The 23,440-nt window shown below is 37.6% G+C and overlaps 1 protein-coding gene across 5 annotated transcripts in view; it reads left to right on the forward strand.

Moving 5' to 3' along the window:
* The window catches only part of LOC143643718 (uncharacterized), a 181,238-nt gene that overhangs the window by 58,484 nt on the left and 99,314 nt on the right, over positions 1 to 23,440 (forward strand). For 2 of the 5 annotated variants that reach the window (XR_013156346.1, XR_013156348.1), the window contains one exon: positions 7,645 to 8,399. The exons of 2 other annotated variants lie outside the window; for them this stretch is intronic. The gene's annotated coding sequence lies outside the window, so the exon portion shown is untranslated. Of the gene's footprint in view, positions 1 to 7,644; positions 8,400 to 16,552; positions 16,705 to 23,440 lie in introns of those variants that run through there. One more of the 5 variants, XR_013156347.1, reaches the window with a different exon arrangement.

The raw sequence follows: 23,440 nt of genomic DNA on the forward strand, positions 1-23,440 counted from the left end.
GAATTCTAAGTCTCACTGTGATGCTAGCTTTAGGATTTTCTAACTTAAAAATAAAATTGCTTTTTCCTCCTTTGCTCATTTACTTGCTGAAATGCCAGTAAATGGTGTCACTGCTTTTCCTAATTTGAAGCTACTTTTATGAAAACATGGGGGTCTGACTTGGTGACCAAATTCTCTGTGTAGTATCTCTTGTAAGAAAATACCACCTCTAGGCTAGTCTGCAATCATTTGCATCACAAGCAAGATTGATGATCAATTAATTGGCTCACATATTCCTTCAGCCATGTTTTAGTTTGCTGGTGTTGGTCTAACAAAGTACCAGAGACTAGAAGGCTTAAACCACCAAAATTTATTGCTTCCTGGCTCTGGAGGTTAGAGGTCTGAAATCAAGGTGCTGGCAGGGCCATGCTTCCTCATAAAAACACACTATGTTCACTCCCTCTCCTGGCTCTTTTGGGTGACCAGCAATCCTTTGTGTTCCTTGACTTGTGATGGCATAACTGAGTCTCTGCCTTTGTTACTTTGCTGTCTTTCTGTTTCTGCCTCTCTCTTACTGTGCCCAAATTTCCTTTCTTTAAAAGGACACCAGTGGGGGTGGGGGGAGGGCTATGGTGGCTCAGTGGCAGAGTTCTGGCCTGCCATGCCAGAGACCCAGGTTCGATTCCTGGAGCCTGCTAATGCCAAAAAAAAAAAAAAAAACAGGAAAAAAAGAAAAAGGACACCAGTGGGGTGCAAGGGTAGTTCTGTGGTAGAATTCTCACCTGCCATGTGGGAGACCTGGGTTCAATTCCTAGCCCATATACTCTGCCCCCCCCCCAAAAAAAAAAAAAACAATTCAACAAATGATGCTGCAGTAATGGGATAGTCACATGGAAAAAGAATGAAATGTGACTCCCACATACAGCATACAAGAATGAAAAAAAAGGACACCAGTCATACTGGTGTAAGGCCCACACCAGTCCAGTTTTGCCCCATCTTCACTAACAATATCTCCAAAAATCCTATTTACAAATAAATTCACATTCATAGGACTGGGGATTAGGACTTGAACATGTCATTTTGGGGGATATAATTCAATTCATAACAGGTACCTACCATAAAGATGAGTTAAAAACTATTCTGCCCTTGGGTAGAACAATCTAGAGGTGGCAGGTTTGATACCTTCTTTATATATTTTATATTAAATCTTAAAGAGGAATCTTTGACTATCTGCATCCTGGTTTCCAAAACTACACCATAGATATTAGTTTTATCAGGGAGATAGGTAGCCTTCCTCTTAGTGAAAGAACCCTGTCTAATTTCTTCAGATGCTTTGCATCCTCATTGTTTTTCCTCATCAGACTTTTAGGGTCTCCATGGTTACTTATTTTCTTTTCAGACATGTGTCAGTCTTTCCCTTGATTCTCTTATAGTTTCTCTATCAAAACTAGTTGCACAATCTTATGCATTTCAAGATGCCATCTATCTTTGATGTCTCACAATATAGTTGGAAGATACTAGAGATACCCTTTTCCTAATGTTTCCTTCCATGTGGATGTAGCTTCACTAGGGTAATCATTGTACCTCTCACTGACTTCTCTAGGTGGAGCAGAGTCTTAATCTGGGAGGTGAATTTGAGAAGCTCAGCCACTTCCTCTCCTTTTAACTCTGGAGCGCCCGCCTGCTTGCAGAGGGCATGGTTTTACTGAGAAAGGCTGTGTTCTACCTGCAGAAGCCTACAGCTTTCCAGAATTATCGATGACTGTATATCCATGTCAGTTTAATTCTGGAGTTGAATATAAAGGAACCCACTCATGAACAAGTGTAGTTATAAATATTTGAGTTCAGTGCCTGGCTGCCTTATTATTTTGCCTTATTTCTCAATTGTTCAGAACTTGGGTGGAGAAGAGTAATACTACTCATTGAACCCTTTCAAACAAGCCCCAACAAACACAGCCCCACCTCCCCAATCCTTTGCATTTAGAGTTTATTATTATTTAATATGAGAAAGTCACATGTTATTTATTCAACAGTATAAAAACATCATTTTTTGAGTTCTAAATCTGTGCAAGTATTATGCCAGGCACTAGGGATACAAAGGCAAGATTCCTTCCTCCTTCAAAGAGCTTATAGTTCAGTGAGAGGGATGCCATATAAACAGAAATTGCTTTGTGCTATAATGTTTGCTAGAACGATAGAATTTTGTAAAAGTGCAAAAACTTAAAAAACAAAAACAAAACTAAACAAGTCATGACAGAGACAGCAAAGACTGGAAAATTATACATGCTCGAATACTTATAGTATCTTAGAGTCAGAATTTCCACTCTATAATTTTCTTCTCAAATCAAAATCTAATATTCTTTTGCTCTCTTCTTTTCATAGCATGGCAAGTTAGATCTTGGGTTCAGGATTCTCAGCTCTGAAGTTAGGGATATTTAGGTTCCAGTGCTGGCTCTGTATCTTTTGATTTCGGCTTTGGGTTTTCTAGCTTTATCTTCAACTTAGTTTTGTCCTCTGAGATATGGGAAGTATATAGTACCTGCCTCTTGGGTTGGCTGGGCAGAGTAAGTACTGTAATCCATGTAGATGCTTAGCCTGATACCTAGTACATTAACTATTAATATTAATTTTCATTATTATTATCTTATTGTTCATTAAGCATTTGTTCAAAAATCTTGTTGAACATATATAGCAGACACATTTCTAGGGTCTAGTAATTGGCTGTGAGCATAATGGATTCTTATTCTCTCAGGATTTCACTTAGTCCCAGTCTCTAGTTATAGGAGACATTTTTTTTACTTTAAAGGGTCCTCTCTGAAGATTTGCAGGTAAATATAGACAGTATAGTAAGTGTGGACTTGGGAGTTATTGAAATAAATTCTAATTACAAGCTGCTAATTTTCATTTGGAAGAACATCAGCTGGGAAACTTCTATCTCCATATACTTGATTCTCTCAGGAAAAGTCTTACAACCACATTTTTCAAATAATAAGTCAAGACCCATGATCTGACAATGATGAGAACCAAAACTATCCACAGTTACACACCTTCTATATTAATAAGACTCTCTTATATGTTAATAAGACTTTTCTTTCACCTGTCTTATTCAACATGATTTTACTATTCTAGGAAACTCTTGCCCAAGAAGTTACAAGTTCTACAGAACTTTCCTCTTTTTACTTTCAGGAACTTTCTCCAAACTCATTTAAAACTGTTCACCTTTTCCATTGTCAACATCAAATGACTGTTTACTCTCTAAATCTCCTTGAAACTCTTGCCTTAAAATTCTTACTTTGCTATATTCATCATTCCTAAAGTATGATTTTATAATGCTTGTTTAGTCAAATCAGAAGTCCCAACTTAAACCACACCCAAAACCTCATTACTATCCCAGCTTTGCCTTCCTACTTTGAGATGTTATTATGCCTCTGTCAAGGAGGTAATCTTTTTCTCAGGTTTGCTTGTTCAGATTATTTTGGTGATATGCAACAGTAAAATAATATTTAAATTCTGGCTTAGTAGTCATGATGTATCTTTGCTTCTCACTAACTGGTTCATTTTGGGAAAGTGCCTTAATTTTTCTCAGCCTGGGTTTTCTAAAGGGAGATAGAACCAATTTATGGGATTATTGTGGAGATTCAATGAAATAAGCTATGCAGAGTTCATTCAGCTCTGAGTTATGGTTAGTGCTAAAGAATAGTGAGAAAATAAAACTTCATGATCTGTGGGCCATTTGGTCCTTGCATTCCTTATTGGAATTTGGTAGCTTGACTGTAAGAGCAAACTTTACACTGTGGCCACAAGAAGCTCATGAACAGAACACACTGCACTTACTTGTGTACTGTTTGATTCCCTAAGTGGAGACAAAGTTCAACAATGAGAGAGTTTGAACGTTCTTCCTGTTCCTTCCCAATCCTCTCCCAGCTCAGCAAATTTGACTAGACTGAACGAATTTTAAGGAAATATATTTTCAGAAGAAATAGGCAGAGGAAACTTTTGGACATGGCAAGGCTGCTCATGCTGCTAATGGAATGGGTTCTCCATTGGCTTCATGTAACTTAACTCTTGGTCCCAGGCTGAGAGACTCTGAAGTCAGGGGGTGGGATCATACAGCTACCTGATAGCAGACCCTGTGACTTGATGAGAACACACATTTGCAGCCTTATATGGAAGGAAATGGATATTTGATTGAGAAACTTCACCAGCTCTGGGAATTCGTGCCACCTACTTTGTACAGGATATGTTTGTAGACAGCAACAATTGGGACTCTTTTTGTTGTTCAGAACTTGGTTGGGATTTCTCAAGTCTTCAGTTAGGTGGACTACCCCTCTCACTTCATTTTGGCTTGTTGAACATTTTATCAATTCATTTATTATTGAACATATATGAATTGAATACCAACTCCATTTGAGGTATGTTGTCTCTCAACATGCATCTAATTATATAAGATTGGTAAATAAAACTGTTAAAGTTTGTTGTGCTAAATATTATAGAATGCCGTTCACAGTAGACCAGGAAAGGAAGAGGTATCCTGGGAAAAATGAAGACCTTAATGCCATATTTTTATTCTATCCTGTTAATTTATTCCAACTCAACAAAATAAGACAAATATGACAATCATAATATTTCTGTATTACACCAAACCAAACTAAATGAGGGTAATTATCAATATGCAGCTGAATTTAATGCAGCTTGCTATTTCATATCCTCAGGTAAGTCATTGCTAAATCATGGCTCCAAAGCATAACACCAGTATGTAACAAAAACCTGATTATGTCAGGACAAGCCTAGAACATACATGTTAGTCTTATGCTCTGGGTAGACATTACAAAGTCACTGCATTTTCTTCTTTAAATTAAAAATACCTTGATGATCTAGGTCATGTCTATACAATGGAAATTAGTGAGATTTCAGGAGTCATAATATATTATTGCCTGACCACCGATTTGGAAAAGATTTTGCCTGACAGAATAGTAAGAGTAGAAAAGAACCAGGGAGCCTTCATGTCTGCAGTCTTTGTGCTGGTGAATTTTACATAGCCCTTTGGTACATGTGTAATATTACCTATAGTCTGCTTGCATGTGCTATCAACATAATTACTGAAAAAGTAACCAAACATTTTTTTCTAAGATTATATAATGCAAAATCATGAATTTGATTTGATTTTTTCTCATCTCATAAACATATCCAGTTGACTGAGTTGAGCAATTGGCTAGCTTTTTTGATTATAGATAGTATCTAAGTTTGGGTTTCCCTGAAAGACAAACCTAAATCAAGGACTTCTACACTTGGGAGATAGTCCAAGGAAGAAGGGATGAAGAATCTTGGAGAATGTGAAACAGGGAAGAAAGAAAAGCCAAGGTGAGGGTGAATTACTGAGGTTGATGCTAGGGCCTCCTAGGGTGGTAGAGGGACTCCCTTGCATTTCTGGGCTGCACTTGTGGTTGGTTGCCTCTTGATGCCTTAAAGAAGGCCTTTCAGCACAATGCTGAAGATGTGGAATGCTAGCATGGGGAAATGAGTCCCAGCTCTCTTGAATTATCTACTACAGCTGCAGCTGAAATGAGGGGTGGGCCAAAGGAATGTGAAGAGGGGCACCAAAGATATCTTCTATAGGTTCATATGGCCTTTCCTCTTTAGATGTCTTACTTGTCTCCTTTCCTCAGAGTAAGTGCCAAATACAGCCAGATCTTTTGAAAGAAAGCATATTCATTGGCCTTCCATAAATACCCCTATATTCTTGGAAGTAGATGTGGAGATTCACAGAAAAGAATTGTTGTTAAAATGAATTTCCAGAAGCACATATGATTCAATATGTCTGCATCAGGGACATTTTTATCACCCCAACTTATATAAAAAAGGGTCAGGAGATAGAAAAAGAGATTTTCCATGTTGGAGAGGTAGGAAGTCTATTTTTATTACTTAAATAATGGCCACAAAAGGAGCTTGGAGGGCATCTCCATAATTATTTAGCTCACCCAGGCCAGGTTGGTTCCCTTTCTCTAGAGGAAGTTTGATTGAGGCCACAGGAAGCCACTTGCCATGGCTAATCCTGTCCTCCTCCCTTCTCCCCACTGAGGACATCTGGGCACCAGGGCATTTACTACAGATCTGAAGGAAAGGATAACCTCAATGCTTACTTCAATGTCAGAAAGATCCCCTGCAGTGAAGAGTTTCTTGCAGACAAAAATAAATGCCAGCTACCCTCTGGTGGGGGCATTCTGGGATGTCAAAGGGGATGGAGGGCTTGGCTTACCCAAAGGCATGGTGCAAAAGCTTCTCTTTACACTTTTATTAGCATCAAAGTTTGAGTTGTCTGAAATTCCTTTTGCAAATGATTTCAAAGACTGCAGAGCCCAGAAAAAAATTGTCCAGCAAATTCTGACAATTCAGGCATACCCAAAGTCTTGTGAGGTTCTCCCTAGGCTGATGGGAGAGGTGGTATGAGTCAGAACCCAATGGGGCAAAAATGCAGGATTTCCAGACATACATCTTTTTGTAGAGCTGCTTTGCTGTTATAGCATTGCAAATCGTCATTTAGGGCCAAAGGAGAAAGTAGGGGCAGAAAAACCCACAAAATGATAAAACTACCTCAGAGTTGATGAATTTTGTCCCAGTTTCCCCTTGAACCCATGGATATCAACAGTTTCACATAACTCCAAGCTGAAGGATGGAAACTTTTCATCCTGTCCTTTTCAGGGTTATTTTTGAGGTAGGACCCTCAATCTAGGGAAAAATATAGCTGTCGCTGTTTTCTGCCTGGCACATAATTGGTGCTCAGTAAGTATTTGTGGAATGGTAGATTCCAGAAAAGTAGATTCAAGTGCGAGAAAAAACTAACACAATTCTTGTGCAGGCTCTGTTACTAATACTTTCCCTTACTCTTAATTTGTTTAGCTATAAAACTGAACATTATTGGAGACCCAACAATAGATAAAGCTCAGTGCTACAAAGATAATGAAGAAATAGCAGCTTGAAGTCATCATCTTCAAAAAAGATGTAATTTCCTAGAAGAGACATTATGAATAGCATAGGAATTAAGATCCAGATTCTGAAAGCAGTTCAACCTGGGTTCAAAACCCATATCATCACTCACCAATAAAATGGAGATAGTAATAAACTACCCCAAGTTTTGTTGGGAAAATTAAATGAAATGACATATTTAGCATATTGCGCTGGAGTGTAGTAAGCCCTCGACCTATGCTAGCTATTAATAATTAATAATCAATTGTGAACAAGTGATTATAATAAAAGCCAGAGGTGACAGACATATTAGTGTATTCTTCTGGAATAATTGGAGAGGATGAGAAGCTTGACCATGTGAGTGGAGTAGGGGATGGTATTTGCAGAAGCCTCCATGAAGAGAGTTGCTTTGGCTTTGACTCCTGAAGCGTGAGAAGGATTTCAATGAAGAATATGTGGAGGAGGACTTCCCAGGTATTGAGGTAGTACTATATATGTCAAGATAAAGTAAAGGCATCATTTAATCATTTTGGTGTGAACAGAGGATTGGTGTTTTGGGGGATTCTAGGAAAAATTAATGAGTTGCACTAATATTGTAATAATTTTTCCTTCCTACAAGAAAGAATGGATATATTATTTTTCTAAATGTGGCAGATACTATTAGCTACCTACTCAATTTTGTTATTTCTCTTCTTCCTCCAGCTTTATCACCAGAGCTCTGTCTTGATAAAGGGTAACAATATGCCCAGTTAAAACCGTTCACCACACCTGATTCCTTAAAGCTAGGTGGAGTTATATGACCAGCTGTAACCAGTAAAACGCAACTAATATTCTACTGGGGAATGAGGTGCTTCTGGGAAAACAATTATTTTCCTGAGAAAAAGGAACAGCTTCTGCTAGCAAGCAACAGAAGCAGTGCCAGGAGGAAAAGCAGACATCTTGTACAATGAAGACAAAAGCTGTATAATATGGATGGTGGAGCGTCTGGATCTTGATGAGGTCCTGAAGGGTTGTACCGTGCCTGGGCTGCCTAGCGCAGACTTCTTATTTTTGGAGAAAAACAAAGTCTTAATTGGATAAGTTGCTGTAATCTGTTTTTATATCTTTAGGGTCTCTGTTTCATGCAGTCACACACCATCTTATACATTCAGCTAAACAGGCCATGCTTGCTGTGCCTTTCCTGGATGATATGCTCATCATTACCGTAAAGGAAATTTGTTAACATATTACCTTTCCCTACGTGAGGTACCTTTGTTTAGGCTCTTTATATGCATTTTTCCTTTAATAGATTAAGGAAGAATTACTTTATTTGAATCCCAAATAAATAAAGCAAGTAAGTTAAAGGAAAATTGTAATAAAATTTCACCATAGGAGGTGATAGTCTATTAAAAACCAAATTCAATTTATGGACCTGTATTCCTTGCCTCAGGGGAAGTTTTCCATAGGGTTTAAAAAAAACCCTTGCTTTGCTATAAGGGTAGCCAAAGACTCTACAGTGATTCAGCTGTGAGCTGTAGCCAATACCATTTCCTCAACCTCTACCCGGTGAGCATTGCTGGCTAGTGAAGATTCTCACTTTCTATCAGTGGGACAAATTACAGAAGGTGGCACTTGGAACTTTATTTGATAGAAAATAAAGGGTTCCTGAAGCTCTTTGATCTATTTCAGTTTCCTGGTGACCTGAAATTTCAGTTTCATGTCAATGGAAAAAATCAAAAGAAGGGAGAGGAGACACTTGCAGTCCAGCAGATCCCAAAGCAACGGGATATATGGGAGATTGGGGCTGAAACATTGAGGGAAGGCAAATGAGAAAACTGCTCCTTATTCAGTAGGATTGGAGCAGCTATTAGAGGCATTTCTCAGAGCTGAGGTTGATTATAGTTATTGTCAATGTTGGTATTAATAATTATACTTGCTAATATTTATTGAGTCCTCACTGTATTTTAGGTACCAAGCTCTTTACATGGATTATCTCAGTTAATCTACCACTAATCTGACGAAAAGAGGCTAGCATTAGCCTTCTCTTGACATGTAAGGACTTTGAGGCTTAAGAGACATTAATGACTTGCCACAGTTCACACTTTAACATGAAGCACTCTGTCATCCTGCTTGGTTCTAGGATAGTTTCTTTTGGAGAATCCTCTGTTTTCATTAATAGACTTATTGCAAACCGAGGGCTTTCCAGTTGATGAATCAAGTTCTATTGGTGAATTTTAGAGCTTTGCCAGGCAGATATTCAAAGTGTTTGCCAAAGTCCCCCTCACTGCCCTTTTACACAAGGCTCACAGTAACAATCTCTGCCTAGAGGTTTAACTGGAAGAGTTATGCAGATGACACTTCCACCCTTTTCAGATTCTACTCCAATTATCCATTTATTACCTCATCAATTATTTATTGAGTCCCTAATAGGCACTGATTTGAGTCTAGGAGGGAAGGCAGAGGGGCACATTGGTAAATTCAGTGAAGTCCTGAAGATGCAACAAGAGAGGAATGTAAGGCATGTCAAAGAAAGTGATCAGGTCAACTAGAGAGAGGGTGGTCCAGGGTAACACTAGAGATTCACCCTGTTAGATGGCTATAGGGCCAGGTCATCTTTGCAAATGAATTTCCACCCAGCTTCTCTAGTGATGTGCCTCATGCACAGCTAAGTTTTCTATGTTGGCTGGATCTGCTTACTGTGGTCTTCCAAATACTAGAATATAAGCATATACTTTTCAAGAACATAACAGAATCTTCTTTGAAAAGCTACCCAGCACCTCCAGAAGATGCAATGATGTCTGCTCAGAATGCCAAGTATTGACTCGCACTATACTAAAAATATAGAATCTTGCCTAGATATTTGAGAATTACTGATTGATAGAATGGGCCTTGTTAGTCATTAGACTAATTAATAGAACACTATTTGTTCATTAATTTTGTTTTTAGTTTCTCTCTCTCTCTCTTTTTTTTTTTTTTTAAGTTGTGGGTATACAGAATAATCATGCATAAAATACAGAATTCCCACTCACCACCCCACCACCACACTATGCACTGGTGGAGATCATTTGTTACAATTGATGATATCACATTTTTACAGGTTTGCCTTTAATTAAAGACGTGGTTTAACATAGGGCTCATTGTTTGTGTACTACAGTTCTGTTTTCATTAAATTTTGAATTCAAGTGCCTATTATATACCATACCACATTGTACAATGCTGATGATTCAGAGATTCATGGGATAGAGTCCCTGACATCAAGGAGGTCACAATTAAACATGGAGACAAACAACAAGATAATTATAATAACTTATCCTAGATGTTATAAGAGAGGCGTGTTTAGAGTTCTTTAATTATTTCTCCCTCAGAAAATTAAGGCGTTCTTCTAAGAAAGGTGACATTTAAACTAGTCCTTGAAAATATGAACAGGAGTTTCCAGAGTTTGCCAGATACAACCCTGTGTGTATATTGGGGGAGGGGCATTATATACTGATGCAAGTGCAAAACAGGGAAGTAGGAAAGTTTGTATTGTCTGGGAAGAAAAAAGAGTGTGGTTAGAACATGAAGTTCAAGTGAGAAAACAAGACTATAAGAGCAAGTTGGGAATTTATTTTGAACAACTTCAAATTCCCTTTCACCTCTGCTCCTTTCCCACAACTCCCTAAATCTTTAATGACCAAGATGTTTCTGCTTTCATAATTTCAGGAAACCAACTGATGGCAATTTATCTCAACAAATCCGCAATTGACAGCCCTCCCTAAAATTATTTGTTTTTAATATCTCTGTCCTTTTCTTTTAGTAGCACTTTGGTCTTACCGGAATAGCTGACAACCTAATCATGTAATATCTTGGCAGAAGTGACTTTATAAAAGGTCTCCACAACGTCGAGAAGGAAGTATTCTGCCTCTGTGGAGGTCTATAATTTTGAGCTTTAGTAATTTTAAAAATACTTAACTATTGTTTTTCTGAATATTTGGCATGGTTTTCCTTTTTCCAGAAGAGCTAAGATCCAGCCTTGAACTTTCTAGCCTAAACTCTTTGTTAAGTTAGAAGAATAGAGAAAAAAAATTCATTGCAGTCTTTTTTAAGAAAGGAAATTTTTATTTTATTCATCCTGATGTAGCTGAGGAAGGAGCTGAATGGATTCACAGAAAACTTTTCGAAGAGTACAGATGAAGTGTGGGCACCTTTAAGGACTCATTTTTAAGGGCACTATGGGAAAATTTGGAAAATAGTTTGGGATGGATCTACCTTTTATTTGAGCTATGATATTTCCAGAAAGATTCTCCTTCCATCTTTTTCTGTCTCTCTCTCTCCTTCCTACCCCCCTTCCCATCTACTCCTGACCATGTAGGCATACACACACTGGTATATACACACATCGAGTCTTAGTTAAATGAATCCTAACTTAAATTGTAAACTTGACAATTGGCATGTTCCAGAAAAGTGAATTTTCTGGATAATAGAAAGTCAATTCTTCATCCCCATTAATTTTTATGCAATGTTTAAGGGCTTTTAGTGAAAATGTTTCTGGTTTTTGCCATACTTTGCTGTCTTGCTTAATGAAGTGTATTAAATAGCTATTCTGGTTCCTCCCCTACCTAGTTATGACTTCTTGGTCACATCCTTAAATATCTCTGAATTTCATGTTTCTTATTTTCTCTATTCCAGTCTCTGTAATAAAGAATAGCTAGTTTCCTGGGCACCAAGAGTCTCTAGCCATCCTACAATCAAGGGTGTGTCTCAGATTCCCAGCCTCAACTGTTATATGCTGTCCCCTGCTGGCACCTGGTGACACTACCTTTCTACTTTTGCTGTGGGTTGCCCTCCTTAAACCTTTGTAGGCATCATGAATTCCTCACATTCCAATTGTATTAGGTCTCTGTACAGGAAAGAAAATAGATGCTGGAAAGTATGTATTAAAGAACATCACATGACTCCCAGCAAAATTCCAAAGTGGATTACTTTGGGGATAATTCCAAATGTGTGGCTTGTGAGCATTTAAAAAGAACTGATGGCCATGGGGCACAAGTAATAGATCTCTAAACACACATGAAACATGTTAACCCACTAACCCCATCTTCTTTTAGGTTGGAATCACTAGCCTGGATTAGGTCAGTGCTGCAGCAAGGGGTTATATGGATTTTGCAAGGAATTGTAGGCTTTGCTGATGTATTTCAGTCCCCTTTTCTTTTCTTTATAGCTTTTCTCCAGCTTGTGTTGTCAATCCCTTTTTCTATCCACACTGAAGCAGAAATGTTAGCCAGGGAATTGTGTAGTCGTATAGATGCTCAGTTGAACAAATCTGAGCACCTTAAGGGGCTTATGTTTAAAAATGTTTTGTCTCTCTCTGACCTATGCCAGTGTGTGGTTTATATATCCTCAATGTTTATTAAATTTTAGTAACTTAGCAAAATGATGTTGGACAAGATATTTATTTTCCTGACCTATATTCTTACTACCTATATGATGAACTGGTGAACCAGATCTCTAAGACAAAACCTCAAATTCATTATACAAAGGTATAACTCTCTCATCTATTCCTGAGCAGGGCAGAACTCATTGTGCCAATGCTGAATTACCTCAGGGTTGAGTGATTTTTCTTTTTAGAGTGGCTTGTTTTTTTTTTTAATGCTCATATCTCTATTTAGTATTTTTAGTTCTGGTCTATGTAGCTGATAGGCTGTTAGCTCTTCATTTTCACTACACTCTCCCCTTATGTGAGGATTCTAAACTTTTGTGTCTAGGACACCGATATCCGTACTTATTTTTCTTAATAATAAACAAGAATGTTTAAAATCATGAGACTCTCTGGCCCTTTATGGCTATTAGAACTTGTTCTCTACTTTATCCTGGGGCAGAAAGCACATGACCTTCGGGAGAGTTTTTTTTCCTTTCTTTCTGCCCACCCCGCAATTCTTCTCCTCTCCTTTAAGTTCTGTTTTTTGACATGTTTCAGGTAGATGAGATTGTCATAAATCTGATATTTAAATAAGTGGAGCCATTATTATATAATCGTGGATGGACCACCTCTTTATTTCTATACAGAGTACATTGTCGACTGAATTATAGATAGATCAGTGTATAAATGAGTGAACAAATATTTAGTGAGAGTTCCCCCTCACTTTGTGTGCTCTACTCATCATGAAGACCAAAAGGAATGGAAGATAGGGCACAAATAATAACAATACTACTATTAAATAAAAAATAAAAATATTGAAAGTCATAGCGCAGTATGAGATTAACAGTCCAGCACATAGTTAAGAGATTTAAAGCTTTGACTTCAGAGGATACAGAGAATGGAGTGGATCTCTGCTTATGAAGGTTCAGACTGGAGTTCTGTCATTTTGTTCACAGAGATGTGTTCACTGATTTTTTCAGAGAGAGATTTTAGCTGTCACCTTGTGTCCCCTTTTCTCTGAGAGTACTTGATCTGTTAATTCCTTTTGCTCCATGCAGCCTCTATCTTTCCTTTCCGTAGCTTGGCGCTTGCCTCACTCTCTCTGTATGGTGGATCTGCTTTAAGAAGGGAAGGTGTGCTTCTCCTGATTAGCTTAAAATAGACTCCCTTATACACACTGTTCCTTCAAAAAAAAAAAATGACCTGTTAATTTTATGACCATTTAGGATGGGTGGGGGGCATGGAAGGAAGAGCAGAAATTCAATGTCAGATGAATCTGGCTCTGAATTGTGCTCCACCATTTCTTGGTTGTGGGACTCTTACCAATTTTCTTAAACTGTATAAGCCTCAGTTTTTTATCTGTAAATACAGGAAACAAGGAAAACAAGTTTGACAGACATGCATATGATAAACTGAGGGACAAGTGAAACTGCTGCTAGAGAAAGCAGTTGAGAAACTGCAGTGTGAATCAGGTGATAAAGGTTTAAGCTAGGAAACCGGCCAAATAGTTTGACTTAGAGGCAGGTTTCTGAAATGGAAATTGACCTGAAAATATATAGAGTATATGGTTGCTGTCACTAAAAGAAAAAAAAAAAACATGCATGGTCTAGATGTTCACATTGGAAATATCAATGGGAAAGACTTGCAAAGATATGGTTCTGAAATTTTATCAGGACGAAGACCAAGTTAATCTTGTTCCTGCATCTACCACAGTTTCTTATAGACAGTCAATATTTATTTCATGAATGAAAATATTAGGCCCTCCTTACCACATCCTAGCTCAATGATACACATGGAGTATAAATGGAGGCTGTGGCAGTTGGCTGAAGTCCAGTGCTAACTATGCCAATGGTGGAATCCAGTATAGACTATGTGGCTTTACTTCATAGCATGCTTGAGAGAGACCAGACTTTGGGTGAGATGGTCCATAGTTAGAATCCTAACTCTCTTATTGTTGAACAAATTATTGAACTTCCTGAGTCTCAGTTTCATCACCTATAAGATGGGGACAGTATCATCTACTTAAAAGGTGGAAAGATTATTGATAATGTATAAAAATTTTCAGCATACTTCCTGGTATATAAGCAAGCAATAATTTTTAGCTATTGATTATTTTTACTGTTGTTGTTCTTGACTGTTCCCCAGCCATTTAACAACAGCCAGCCTTTGTTTGTAAGTCAGATCATATGAACAAATCTTGCTCAGTGCAAAGCTCATGTGGTAGGTCAGCCATGCATCAGAAGCTCAAGTACCAGAATGATTAATAACACCTACTTTCTGGTATTATTAAAATAGGGGCTTTGCATATCTGTAGGCTGAATATCTACTTTGTGGTAGGCTGCCCTTTTATCCTCTGGAAGTGTCTGAATGAAGAAACAAAACAAAACTGCCTTTCCTGTGGCTGAAGCTGGGAGTCAACAAGCTACTGGTTCCCGTGGTGATCTCCTCTGCCCTTCCTCCATCCAGACATCAGTCTCTCTGTATGGTGATGAGGAAAAGCCATCGACACTGTACTCAGGGCATGATGTATATATATGCCTCTCCCATTGGTACTCTGATTGCATTATTCCATTGAAAGGATATAGATGGGTTTTAGCTGTAGTGAGATTTTGTTTGTTGTTTGTTTGGCATGGGCAGGCTCTGTGAATTGAAACCCAGGTCTCTGGTGTGCAGGCGAGAACCACCATTGCACTACCCTGTAATAAGATTTTATTCATAGAAGTTTTCTTCCGATAGATTATGAATTAAGTAAGATTCAGAGGGCTAACCTGGAAACTATCACACCTCTTGTTTTAGTTTGCTAATGCTGCCAGAATGCAATATACCAGAAATGGGTTGGCTTTATAAAGGGGATTTATTAAGTTACAAGTTTACAGTTCTAAGGCCATAAAATCTCCAAACTAAGGCATCCGGAGAAAGATACCTTGACTCACGAATAGCTAATGGCCTCTGGAACACCTCTGTTAACTGGGAAGGTATGTGACTGGCATCTGCTGGTCCTTTGGCTTGTGGCTTCTAGTTTCAAACAGCTTCCCTGGGGGGAGGGGGGAGTTCTTTCTGCATATCCAAACATCAGTGTCGCCTCTGAGCTTTTTCCAAAATGTTTCCATCTTAAAGAACTCCAGTGAGCTCATTAAGACCTACTTTGAATTGACAGAGATACATCTCCATGGAAACCACCTAATCAAAAGGTCCCATCCACAACTACGTGGGTCACATCTCTGTGGAAACAACTTAATAACAAAATCTTGCCCTAAATAATGGGCCTGCCTCCACAAGATTGAATTAGGAAAAAGAACATGGTTTTTCTGGGGTACATAACAGTTTCAAACAAGCATACTCCCAACTCTAGTTCCCTTAAACCCCCATCTCTGGTCCCCAACCCCTCCACTAGCATGATTTCTATAGCAGCAATACTTTCAGTTCCAATAACTAACATACAGATGGTTTCTGGACTACACCTAGTTGGGGAGTAATTTTCCTCATTAGTGTAATTTTTATGAAAGGTACTATGATACAGAAGACACAAGCTGGTGCTATTGACTCTGTGTCAGGCTCTGTTACTTGGTTTCTGACCTGAAACAGGTCGCATTCTCCCCTGGTACTCAGTTTTCTTATCTATAAAATCAGGAGGTTTGGACTAGATGTTCTCTAAAGCCCCTTCTAGCTCAAATGGCCTCTGAATCAGCAAAACTATTATTAATGGAGCCACAGGCCTGTTGATGGTGGCCACCCCTTTCTGAGTCTGTCACAATCCTCATTTCTTCCCTTTCCTCTCAAGTCCCTGTGGTATTTTGGCACAGGATGAGTCACCCTGCCGGCTGTGGCATATATCCGGAAATGGACTGCCATCCTCTTTCCTGGCAGAGGGAGGGAAGAGTGAGACTTTTTATATCCCTTCCTATTGATTAATAACATCTGCTACCTAAAAATTATGATTGCTCTGGCCTCATCAAGTCACATCTCTGAATACAAATCCTACGCATTTCTGCAACCTCAGGATGAGCCTGACCTCAGAAAGGTTTTGGAAATTCTTTAGAAAACATCTCTCTTCCACTGCAAGGGTCACAACTATTGCTTTCCTCTTTCTGACTCATCTTTGAATCAGTAAATTAAATATGTATAACTTGTGAAGGTTTCATTTTTATTAAAGCAAGTTGCTATGCTGAGCAAAGTCAGGGTTGAGAAATATTCAGTTCTTTTCTCCCTTCTCAATGATTTTGTTTCCTTTAGTGTGCAGGAAGGCCTTGAGAGAGCAGCAGACTTTCTCCATCTCTCTGTGGCTCTGGCTGTTGTTCTCTGTAATATGGAGAAGTCAGCAGTGAGCTATCATCTACTCTTGTAGAGGGATGGCAAGACTTGAAGATACAGAGCCTATTTCTCAAGTAAGTGCTGGCCATTGTGGCTTCTGGGGGATTGTGTCTTCCTTTGAATTTGGGGAAAAGTCATATTTTTTATTATGTATTTGTGGATACGTTTATTCGGTGATTCTTCCATATGGAATGTTCTTATACCTGCTCCCTCCCCTCTCTGCTGTGTTATCAATTCCTGTCCCCCCTTTTGTTCCCCAAGGTGACTAGTTCATTTTGACACATAAATCAAGTTTTTCTGCCTGATTATGTTTTCCTTATATGAACCGCTATACAACTTACTGCGTTTTTCACCTTTCATATAATTTGATTGAGTAATATTAGATTTTTCTATTTTTTTTTCTGTTGTTGGAACCAGATAAGAAGTTTCCCGAAAGCCTGAAGCTTTAAAATTAATCAATCCATGTTTTTTATTTCTTTTTTGTATTTATGGTACATATACTTTGTTTTCACCTTTGTACTGTAGTTGGCGTAAGTTTTAGTTATCACCAGAGGCCTTTTAGTTGACAACTAATTGAGTAACCTATGGCATCATCTGAAAAAAAATGCAACTCTTTTTACCTTTCAAACCCCCAAACTAATAGAGATCATAGAGTTTTGAGTTCATGATTTAGATCAAACTCTTACTTTCTCCATTCATTTTAGGCCTATTCAGTTTACCAAGCACGTATTTAAGTGCCAAACACTGTTCTATGTACCAGAAACACAAATAAAATCTTCAGGCTCCCTGTGCCCATGTAATGGCCACTTTAACTTTGAGCTAGTCATTTAGCATTCAGAGCTATTTTATCAAAACAATGGGGTTCTGCTTGCAGAGAAATGCAAAGCTTTTTGAAATTGAACAGTACTGAATTACGCTTTTCTTCTTTAACTCTTGTGAGTGATCTTTACTTGAACACAAGGGACCTTATTTTCTCCATTTATGATATTTTTTTCTTTCAGTAATGGGGATACCTAAGTGAATGATAGTTTTATTACCTGCGATAGGAAGTATGAGTGACAGTATGTGACAACATCAATTTTCCTTCTCCTTCTTCAATTCTAATTTCCAGCAGAGCACTTAGTACTTCTGATTTTTTTCTTCATTTCTCTTTCCTTTGATTTTTTTTTCTTTCCTTCCTTTTTAAATCATATTGCTAGCATAGTCCAACTCCTTACCAACTTTCATTCATTCATGTATTTATTGAGTTCTTATTATGGTCATTGTTCTAGAGACTGTCTTAGATATAACCCCCCTCTCATGAAACTTACTTTCTAGTATAAAAGCAGAAAAGAAACCAAAAAAATAACTGAAAGAAAAAGTATGTTAGGCAGTTTAAGAGCCACAAAGGAAAATAAAACTATGAAGATGGATAGGAAAATCCTGGGGGTGATGGCCACCGTTTAAGTTAATAAGGGAAAGCATGGCTGAGAAGATAACATTTGTATAAAGACTTTAAAAATGTGAATGAACAAGCTATATGGATATCTGGTGGAAGAACATTCGAGGAAGAGTGGATAGTTAATAGCAAAAGCACTGAGATGAAAGTGAGCAAGAATGAAAGGAAACAGAAGATACAGGTAAGGGGGCCAGGTAAATAAGGCCCTGAAGGCCATTATAAGGACTTTGGCCTTTATGGCAAGTGAGATGGGCAGTCTTTGGAGCAGATTGAGAAGAGGAAAGACATGATCTAATTTGTGCTTTAATGGAAGTACTCTGGTAGCTAAATTGAGATAACCTCTAAAAGAACAAGTGAATAAGTAAGGAAAACAGGTAGGAACCTATGGTCATCCAGGTGGGAGATAGTAGTGGCTTGGACCAGAGTAGGAGTGGTAGAGGTTATGAGATGTCAGGGTTTTGCATATATTTTGAAGGTAGAGCCAAAGGAATTTGCTAAAAGGTTGGGTAGAGTGTGTGAAAAAAGATGAATATCCTAAGTTGGTTGAAAGATTGTTTGGCCTAAGCAGGTAGAAAATGGATTTTCCATTTTGTAAAAGGAGTAAACTTAAGGCACTTAAGTTTGATATGCTTAATAGAAATGCTAAGTAGGCAGTTGTTTATAAGAAAATGGAGTTCCAAGGAGAAGAGCAAGTGAGAGATTTAAGTTTGAAAGTCATCAGCATGTAGGTGGTATTAAAAGCCGTGAGACTGGATGATGTCATCAAGATAATTAATGTAGACAGAAAAAAAATGAAGGCCTACGAGAACTGAGCCCAAAATCATTGTAAGGTTGAGAGTTCCAAGAGATTAGAGGGACCAGCAAACCAGACCATCTTGAGAGGTAGGAGGAAAACCGGAAGATGACAGTGTCCTGTAAACCAAGAGAAGAAACTTTATCAGTGAAAAGTGAATGAGTGAGGAAGAAGTAGTAATTGATTATGACAAGTGTTGCAAAGATGAGGATTATTGAAATGTTCCTTGAACAGAATCCTATTTGCTTTTATCCCAACTTTCTCAATATCATTGAATTAAGTTTCCTAATACATGGCTTTCTTTATGTCCTACTCAAAATAACTCTTACTGGCTTTTAAGTATTGTGGTCTAAAGCCCCAAATGTTTCATCTTATCATTCAAGGCTTATCAAACACTCATGGCTGTCCAGTAGGAGGTAGGCTGGTGGCTTGGAAGTCTCTGTATTTCCCATATTCTTTTCTCACTCTGTGTTTTAATTGTCTAGGCTGCTTTAGAAAATACTATGGAATGGGTTGGGTTAAATAATGGGGATTTATTTGCTTACAGTTTTGAGGCTAAAAGAAAGTCCAAATTAGGATGTCATCAATGCTTTCTCCTGGAAGACTGTGGTGTTCTGGGTCTTGTTTTACAGATGAAAAATTAAAAATTCAAGGATAGTAGTAAAAATATAATGAGTATTTATGTTCCCCAATATTGCTCTTTGCTTTGAATTATATAAAATTAATTAATTAATCTGTGAATGACCAAATGAAAACAGAGAGAGAAAGTAGGGGGTAACATATTCATTAGTTGCTTCCCAGGGACTGGTGTTCTCCATGACTTATCATGACCCTTTCAACAAGAGGCAAGATTTCAATTCCCATTATGTAGATGAGGGTTGGTGGTGGGGAGGTGTTAAACAGATCGCCTCAATGTTAAGAGATGAAGCTGCAATTCAAACCTGGGTCTGGTAATGCTAAAGCTTGCATCTTTCCACCTTGGCACACCCATTCTGGAGCAGATATAAGTGACTATATAGAAATAGGAATTATTTTCAATTTCTGCACTAAAAACTTCGAGCTCTTATCTTCTCTCCTCTCCTCTTGCTCTCCTTCTTTCCCCCATTACTAGTTATAATATTAGTACATGACAATTGTAAAGATATTTATTAATAAATACCTGTAAAATACTACTACTTAAAGGCCAGAATCTAATTTTGTATTGCAGGATTTTTTTCAAATTGAAAACATGCATAAACTTATATTTCACATTGAGTGGGGACAGAAGACAATGTTCACTGTTTCTCATTTTTAATGTATCCTGCAAACATGATTTCTCAGCCAACAGAATTCTAATATGCCCTATATAGGAGCAAGAGTATTTTCAACTACTGTCAATTGGTGGTATTACATGAAATCAGACTGCAAACATTACCTAGAGAGGGTCTTTGGAATATTTAATGTACATTTGGAGAACATTTTGTGACATACTACATTTTTTTATAGTTCCATTTGGATTTGACTAGATGTCCAACAGATTTAAAAATTAAATGAAATACCTTTTTGGATGGAATATAAAATACATCCTTTCTGGGAGCTGCTTAAGTGCTAATTATAAGAAGTTCTGTAGTCTAAATTCTCTACATTAGAGAAACTGGATATTCAGGCACATGGAAAGAATAATCATGTTTTATATCTGTGTAATGGCTCAGTTTTGTAACTTACTTTTACATGTCTTATCTCATTTAATTCCCATAAAATACTGAAGTGTAGGTGATATTACCCCTACTTTAAAGACAAATAATTTTGGGATCTTTGAAGAGTGATTTGTCCAAGGTCATGTAAGCTCAAGTTGATGTGTCATAAGTACTGCATATCATGGGACAATGCATTTTTTATGGTGTCATATTACTTATAATAATGATGAAGTATACATTTTTTCATTCCCAGGTAGCAATTTCTCAGGCCTTACAGCCTTAGTACATTTTTTTTAGCATCTGTTACTGAACCGGTAGAATCCATGAATAGTTTTGCTGGTATTGGTAAAGAGCTGATAACCAAAATAAAATAATATGCTTCTATGTAACATTTTGAATTGACAGAGTACAATTTACCTGCAGTATCACATTTAATCCTCCCCAAAACCCTGGGAAGCAGATTGGTTCAGATATCTTTTCCAGATTTTATAGAAGAGTTGGTTAACTGACCTGGTGAAAGTTAATCATAGATTATAAGAGAAAAGACATAAAGCCAGTTTTAGATGTCAAGCCCAGAGATACTCCATGTAGAGTGATGAGTACATTATCTGGCATATGGTAAATGCTCAATCATGGTAATTATATTTTGTTATTATTTTTATTGTTACTCTGTATAGCAAACTGATTTGCAAATTTAACCCTCCTTGACCAACTTGGTTGATGTTTATGAATCTAGCTACTGAGCTCATTCTCAAATTAACCACTGGGTGGCAAATAATCAAATAAGAATCTGTACCTTGGAAGCTGAATTTGAATAGGCCAATTATTGAGTGGCTGGCTGGGAAACTATGTAAATAGTTCTTGACTTTATTTTATAATAACTCCTTAGATATCATTTTAATGTCTCCTACCCAAGATCATCTTTAGGTTTTATTAATTTTCTCAAGGATTCAGGAGTGGGGCAAAAATGCCACATGTGGGAATCCAGGGCCTTGGATTCTTCTCCACGTTGAGAGCATGTCATTGCACGTAGCTGCCTACATGACACAGACAGACATTAAAGCTCATTAGACCTCCTCAGGGGACAAAAAAGGTGCAGATGTTATGGGCAAACAAAGTATTAAAACTCCCCTCCCTTGATCACTATTGATAACAAAACTCCAACCCCCTGTGTCAAGAGACGCTGCTGAAATCCTGCTCTCACACCCTTGTCTTAAACTCTTATAAGCTTTTGTACTCCCCCACCCCCCTTGCAAACACTAACCTTCATTTTCCATGACCAGGTGCCACCATGGAATACCTTTTCCTATTGGTAAGTCCTAATACAATTCATGTCTAACTGTACCTGACATGTCTTTTGGTCTTCAGGCTGCCACACCCAAGCCCTCCAAGAGCTGTGTTGGAACACCACAATAAGTACTCATAGTCATCGAGTCTATGGGGTGCTGTAAAATAAAATTTGTAGTTATATGGAGGCAGCCTCAGGAAACCATTGAATTGAATAATTTGTAAGTTTACTCAGGGTTATTCCTGCAGGACAGAAATCTATGTGTCCGTATTTATACAGAATTTTCAGTACTTACTTAGAAACTAGCATAACCATCATTTATTTTATGCTTACCGTGTACCGATCATTGTGCTTGGTAAACTATATGTAGGGAGATCATATATCTAGGTATGCCTGGGGAAATCACAACATAAGCCTGCCCGTCCTTGCATAAATATAGTGTCTCTTTCACTCTCAGAAGTGCCCCAGAATAAATCAAAAGACAGGGACATTGATGGATAGACATGTGATATAGCAAATTTAGTAAAATGTTAATTATAGAATGTTGGTGGTAGATGTGTATGGTGGTGGATAAACATTCTTTCAATTTTTTTGTGTGTGTATGTATTTGGAACTTTCCACAATAAAATGCTGGGAAAAAGTGGTCCTGGTTTGGATAATAAATTATATGGCTACCCACTGTATAGATGATCTCATTTAAACGTTAAAATCACCCTGCAAGTTAGATACAATTATTATTTACTCTTTACAGATGACAAAACTGAGGCACTGAGAGGTTTGGAGAGTTGCCCAAAATTACATACCTAGTAAATGGAATGGAACCTAGCATTACAGTTCTAGAACCATGCATTTGGAAACAATGCTACACCTCCTCCAAATATGTGATCGCAGTAAACATCTTTTCTTGTAACAGCTATTTAAATTCCACAGAATTAGTTTTCAGAGTACATTCTAAGAAACACTGACATAGAGCACAGTAGAAGAGGAAAGAAGCTCGTACTTATTTATAATTTTTCCTACTAATAGCTACCTTTTATTGATCAATGTTCCATCAAGCACTGTATACATAAATATGATTTCATTTATTTTTCACATTGTTATTATGAATACTTATTAATATCTTTATTTTATAGTGAAGAACTATTAAGTAACATTCTTAATGACACATATCTAGTTACGTTCCCAGTTGGGATATAAACCCAGGAATATCTGATACCCTCCAAAATAATGTGTTTTTATTTTTAAACTCTTCCACTCTGCCTCCCACAATGAGTTTAGCCAAATAAAGGAATACATACCCAGGCAGAAAGTATTAGCTATGACAAATATATATTAATCTGGATGTGAATAGATAGTATCATTGTAATAATTTATAAAATTTTCTCTTGGGAATACACCATTTTAGAGTACAATGAGAGTGTAAATTAATCATCTTTTAATTGAAATAAGCAGATTCTGTTTTACTACAATTTTCACATCCTTTAGCCATCATTTACAGAGCACTTCTTAAGTGAAGGCACTGAAAACTTATTAATCCTTTTTCCTCTTCTTAGGAAAGCCAGAGAGAGAAATTATGTTCACTGATTTGCTACTTTGTGTCAGACTTCATTCATTC

The sequence above is a fragment of the Tamandua tetradactyla genome, chromosome 8 (assembly GCF_023851605.1).
Source record: "Tamandua tetradactyla isolate mTamTet1 chromosome 8, mTamTet1.pri, whole genome shotgun sequence".
NCBI classification, from domain to species: Eukaryota; Metazoa; Chordata; class Mammalia; order Pilosa; family Myrmecophagidae; genus Tamandua; species Tamandua tetradactyla.